This window comes from Panicum hallii, chromosome 3 (genome assembly GCF_002211085.1).
Source record: "Panicum hallii strain FIL2 chromosome 3, PHallii_v3.1, whole genome shotgun sequence".
NCBI classification, from domain to species: domain Eukaryota; kingdom Viridiplantae; phylum Streptophyta; class Magnoliopsida; order Poales; family Poaceae; genus Panicum; species Panicum hallii.
Window position 1 is genome coordinate 6226460 of NC_038044.1, and position 5921 is coordinate 6232380.

Sequence of the window (5921 nt, forward strand, 5' to 3'; positions counted from 1 at the left end):
GAGGCGGCAAAGCCGGCGAGGACGCTGCAGCGGCGTGGGCGAGGTGGGGACGCGGAGGTGGGCGGCACGGTGTGGTGCCGACGGCAGTGCGCGGTCCCGTCGTGGGGCCGGCGTGTCGCGCGTGCGCGAGCGAGAGCGAGCGCGGGTGAGGACGGCAGGGAGGGGGCGTCGGCTTCTTTTATAGACGAGGTGAGGCGGTTCGCGCGGCGGAAAAAAAATCTCAGCCGGCACTGTGCGCGACGACCCCAATTTATGGCGAGGTGGGTGCCGCCATATTTGCATGACGGGTTATTTAATATTGTGAGCACTCTTGCCGGCTTCCAGGAATTGGAGTGAGTGCTGCCATGACGGGTCATTTCAAGGTCAATGGTGTGGGTACTTTGTGGCTTCCAGGGGATGATGAAGTTATGGCGAAGAAGATATGCGCTGTCATGATTGTCTGGAAATTATGGCGTGGTACGGTGACTCGAGAGGCTTCTATGGAAAGAGACGAGATGATTTTTTTGTCGTAGGTGCAAGCATGCGTATGCTGATTACTGGAGTGAACGAATGTACTAACGTAAGGCAAGAGTATAAAATAGTTTGCCTAGTAGTTATGTAATACCTCATATAACGTTAGTATTATTTTACGTTACTAGTTTAATTGCAACATAAGTTTTATTTTAGTGATTGTTGGAAATTGAGGTGGCCCTAATACCCACTAGGTTGAGGATCTACCCTATGACATACCAACTCACTTCAGAGTCGGTAAGCTTCTAGTTACTTAGTGTACTCGATCCTTTTGACAGCAGAGCCGTCTTTTGCTTCCGGGAGGCAGAGCCTACCAACAGATGAAGCTGTCTCCCGGGTGACAGAGCTAACCTTCGATGAAGCCCAGACCCTTTTGTGATCCTGGGTGACAGAGCCAACCTTCGATGGATCACAACTTATACACTAAGTACTTAAGTTTAACCAGGAGACTAACACTTATAAAGACATTCACCTTATTGGAGCAACAAAGTTACAAAGAAACACACACCTTTAAGTGGCTACCCTAGCACTCACCCTTCTAGCCCTACCACAATTCATCTACCTTGCTCATGGATGGATGCCATGACAAGGAGGGGGAGCTCTGTTTATAGGTCAAGGGGAGCCATGGTATTAGGACAAGTGTCCCCCTTCTAGAGAATTCCAAAATATTCTAACATTTTCAAAATTTTACTTATTACTAATTCTAGAGTACTCCATGGAAAATATCTCACTCTTGCTTAGTGGAGAATGTTCTAGAGGATTGCCTTGCATTTCTTTCAATAGTGATGAAAACTGGGATGATACACAATCCTTGCAAAATACAACACTAAGAATGTAAAGGCACACAAGATTGCAATAAGAAATGTAGAAGTTAAAGGAAGGGGGGCGAGAGGAAGAAAGGAAGGGGATGAGGGGAAGCAAACTCTTGACACGAAGATTTATTCCGTGGTATCGGTAAGCACAAAGCCACTCCTAGTCCATGTTGTCGAAGCACTCACTAAAAGTATTGCTTCTCGATCACCGAGTCTCTTCCAGGACTGTTCTAGACTCGCCACCAAGCTTAGCCACCAAGGCTCTTGTCAAGTCCCTGGTCACCTCGATGCCGTCTTCATTAAGGAGCTTCAAGAAGGGGGTCTCCACGTCCTCCGCACAAAGCCGTCGTCGCCGCTCCACACCAAGCCGGAGGATCGATGACTTGCCGACTAGCCACGAAGACTCCAAGGGGCTAGACACCGAGATACAAGCTTGAGGTTCACTCAAGAAATAGCACAAGATCACAACACCTTACTCTCACACTCTCTCTAGAGCTAGCCTAGCACTACACCTCAGAAAGCTTGTGCTAAACCTAAAAATTTGATCGATGAGCTTTTTGATTGGCTTGGAGAACTTTAAAAGAGTTTCTGTAGATTTTCACGAACTCTAGCAGCCTCAAATGACCTGGAGTGAGGTCTTATATAGGCTAGAGATCCACTCCTAGCCGTTACATGCTCTTTTCCTGAAAAGCATAAAGCGTCGATTAAACCGGTCGCCACCGTCCGTTTAACAGGTCACACACAGCCTGCCCACTAGCCGTTGAACTACCATCTTCTGCTGACGTCGTTGCACCGACGCCCATCGGTTCAACCGGTGTTGAAGACTTTGCTTGGGAACCCTTCTGGAACCAAAACACGCGTACTGAGTAACCACAACACATGTGCACCGACACCTTTCGGTTTAGCCATGCCTCTGTTATTTTTTTCACTTGATTGCCATATTATCTCCTCATTGCACCGATACCTCCATACTTATAGCGTTGGTTCAACCTGTGGTACTGAGTTCTTCTTTTATTTGATGGTTGTTTCAACTATCAATGCACCGGCCAGTTTATTTTTCAAGTCGTCGGTTTAAACGGCCAGCTGATTCCAGCTGCCACTTGTCCAAATCATTACTGCGATTTTCACTACAACTTAGATATCTTGACAGCGATTTAGAACATTGGATTGGACTCCATCCATGGCACCTAAAAAATTCTGTAAACTTAAACTCACAAACTCATTAGTCATATTGACTATGTTGTCACATAATCACCAAAATCACAATCGTAATCTAATAGGGCCATAATAGGGTCATGTTCCTTATACGACGAGACATGACAGTATATGGAAGGAAGCCGGTGATTTGATATCAAGGAGGGACAAGATGGGGTCAAGAAAGTTTTATTAGCAAGGCTCTAAAAAAATTAGAGTCGATATATTTTAATATTTTCTTTTGTTTAGATATTTCTTATTAGGCAAGTTCAGTTTAGATATTTTTTGTTAGGCAAGTTTTATGTTAGCTTAGGGTATAAATATAAACCCCAACTATTAAAAGTTATCTCTTGATCAATACAACACAACTTTCGGCGATTGCCATCCTCTTTTTCGAGATTTTTGTCACCGGCAGAACTTGGCACCTGACGTGGGAATGCATCGCTTAGATCTCCAGCGAAGGGGTAGGATCTAAGTTCCGTCGGCCCTAGCAATTGTATCGGCTACATTAGCGATGTTCAAGGATGCATCTTTTCGATCTCTAGATTGCATTTGTTTGGTTGGTATACTTGCTTACCAATTATCGATTCTTATGAAGTCTTATAAGGCGCATTGTTCAACCTCTTGCTAGATCTGATAGAATTACAATTATCTTGAGCTCGTTTAGATCTATCGGCTTATATCTTTTGAATCTGTTGCTTAGCAACGAGCAGAAGATTGATTTATTTATTGTAAGCATCAGTTTAGTTCTCATTAGCCGATAGTCTTTTATCTTGATCTTATTTGAGCGTTTAATGCAGGTGTATCTTGTTGCAGCTAGATCCATCGATTTGTAGTCTTTAGTTTATCGTGTTGCTGCCAATGCTATCTCGGTTAAGTCCGATCCAATTGGTGGTGAAAGTAGATTAATTGCCATCAGCATGGTGGTCCTTTTTGCCACAAGGTGTACGTTCAATAATTGCTCCATCCTTATCGGACTGCTAGCCGATGGTTTTTATCGGGTAACTAACCGATAAGTTATTTTTACATCGGATTCACAGCCGATGTGTGATGTAATCATCGAGCCTGGATTTAATATTTTGTATCAATATCGGCCGACTGGTTCATATCAGTATTTATCTGTCAGGACCTACATCAGATATATAACCGGTCTTTTAAAATCCTATTGACATCAGCGTTATATCGGCCGATCAACTCTTTCTATTGTCTTGTTAGTTGTAGGATTAAACTGATTGGCACACCACGAACCTCAAGATTCAGGACCTGTATTGGAGCTAAGCACATCTCCCAGGCTAGAGTGTTGCACCCGAGGATCATCATCGGTTAAGCGATTTTTTGCGGCAACAACTGCTTCCTCCGTCCCAAAAAGAATACAACTCTGGCTTCCCGTGGAGTCAAATAATTTCAAATTTAACCGAATTTATACAAAAAGTTACTAATATTTTCCCCTCCAAATAGATTTAGTATGAAAATATATTACATGATTAATCTAATGATATTTATTTTAATATTAATAATATACTGTATAAATTTGATCAAATCTGAAATCATTTGACTCTTAGAGATGCGAGAGTTGCATTCGAGAGAGTAGCCAAAGCACATTCGGCCTGTGCACTGACCAATGGACTCTGAAGGCAAGCATACGTAGGGGTACGGTGAGGTGAGGCACTTGGATCGGAAAGGACAGGTGCAGCATGCCTGAACTTCAACTGATTCCCAGCAGTACATGCATGGCTCTCATGAACAGTAGGGTAGCTGCATGAAACTTGGACAATGTGCCCTATGCGCTGGATTTTTCAGATTATAAATGTTCGATACGATTTTGTTGTTTTATTTACACTTTTGTTTCAGGATGAAAAGACAATGGGCAGGTGCAGTTTCTGATGTGGGGTTCCGCACTATCAGGTGATCGAAATGATCAGCAGCTGCCCCTTTCGTTAATCACAATCATACTGGATGGAAGCGTGCGTGGGCAAGAATCTGTTAGCGTTTTGCTAGCTAGTACGTGGTGTGGCGGTGGTGGTGCCAAGTGCTAGATTGCCAAACGAGGCCTTTTCCCTGGACAAATTTCGTTGAAAATTAAATTATTCGGAGCTAGTACGTGGTGTGGCGGTGGTGGTGCCAAGTGCTAGATTGCAAAACGAGGCCTTTTCCCTGGACAAATTTCGTTGAAAATTAAATTATTTGCACCTGGAGTAGTTTTGACTTAGAGGGTATTTGAATTTAAATGCTAATACCTTAAAGTAATAAAGTTTAGCACCAGTCCATCTAAACAGGAGTGCTAATAGGATGGACTAAAAGTCAAGACTAAAACTCTAGCTAAAGCATGAGTGATAATAGATGCCAAACTTTAGCGCTCAATTTTAGCTCATCCAAACACGCTCTAAGTTTGCGCCTTACCATAATTCAGGTCCTTCAGCTACATACACAGGGACACTTGTTGCAGCAACTAGGCAGTGGAATTAAGGCATGGATCTCTTGTTCACTAGGAAGAACAATGCAGACAATGGCGTTACGTGCGGCGGTAGAGTAGCTTGATCTCCTGCAGAAAAAAGAACACTGCCCCAGCAGCTTGTTTCAGCACTACACAGCTTATGTAGTAGGAGGAAATATAAACAGGAGCAGGAGGGCAGGCCTACTAAACCTGCTACTCCGTCTCCTAAATAACTGCCTCATTGCCCTCCTTGTTCAGCTTTGATACTAGGGTCGATAAAGGAACAATAAACAAACTAAACATGCTCTCTCGCACGAAGATCCAGATCACAGGACATCGTGAAGCACTAGGCTCGGCGACGGGTCAATCAATCGAATGCCTCTGTCTCATCAGCTGATCAGCATCAGCAGCGGCATCAAAAGCTAGCGGGCAGCACACATGACACATGCATGAGGAGTATCATTGTGACCACCATGCACGCGCGGCGCCACTGCCCAGCCCAGCCCAGCTCGGGAGCGAGCGACCGGTGTCAGGCTGCTGCCCTGCGGCCTCTGCTTCTAGGCTAGGACTAGGAGTGATCTTATCACTCCTGATCGATGATCGTCAAAGACAGTCAAACCTACGTGGTGAGTGATGGTGACGTGGTCCTCCCTTCCTTCCAGAGATTACCAGCAGTTGCAGCAGTAGCCGCTAATCCAGGCGGATTTTTTTAATAATAAATGGGCCTTAAACAAGCAGAATGCAGAAACCTGAAGACGCGCAGCAGCTAGCGCAACCAACAGTGTCACTCACGAGACACCATCATGGCGCGGACTAGTACTAGTCTGAATTTCTTTCTGGTCCTTTGCGTTATGCTCTGCTGGGCCGCTGCGTGTTGCTGTGTTCTTCTTGCAACCTTTGCCTTGGCCCATACTGCAAGCAAAGAGATGCGTATAGAGTGTATGAGATGGATGGACCTCATACGGTTACCG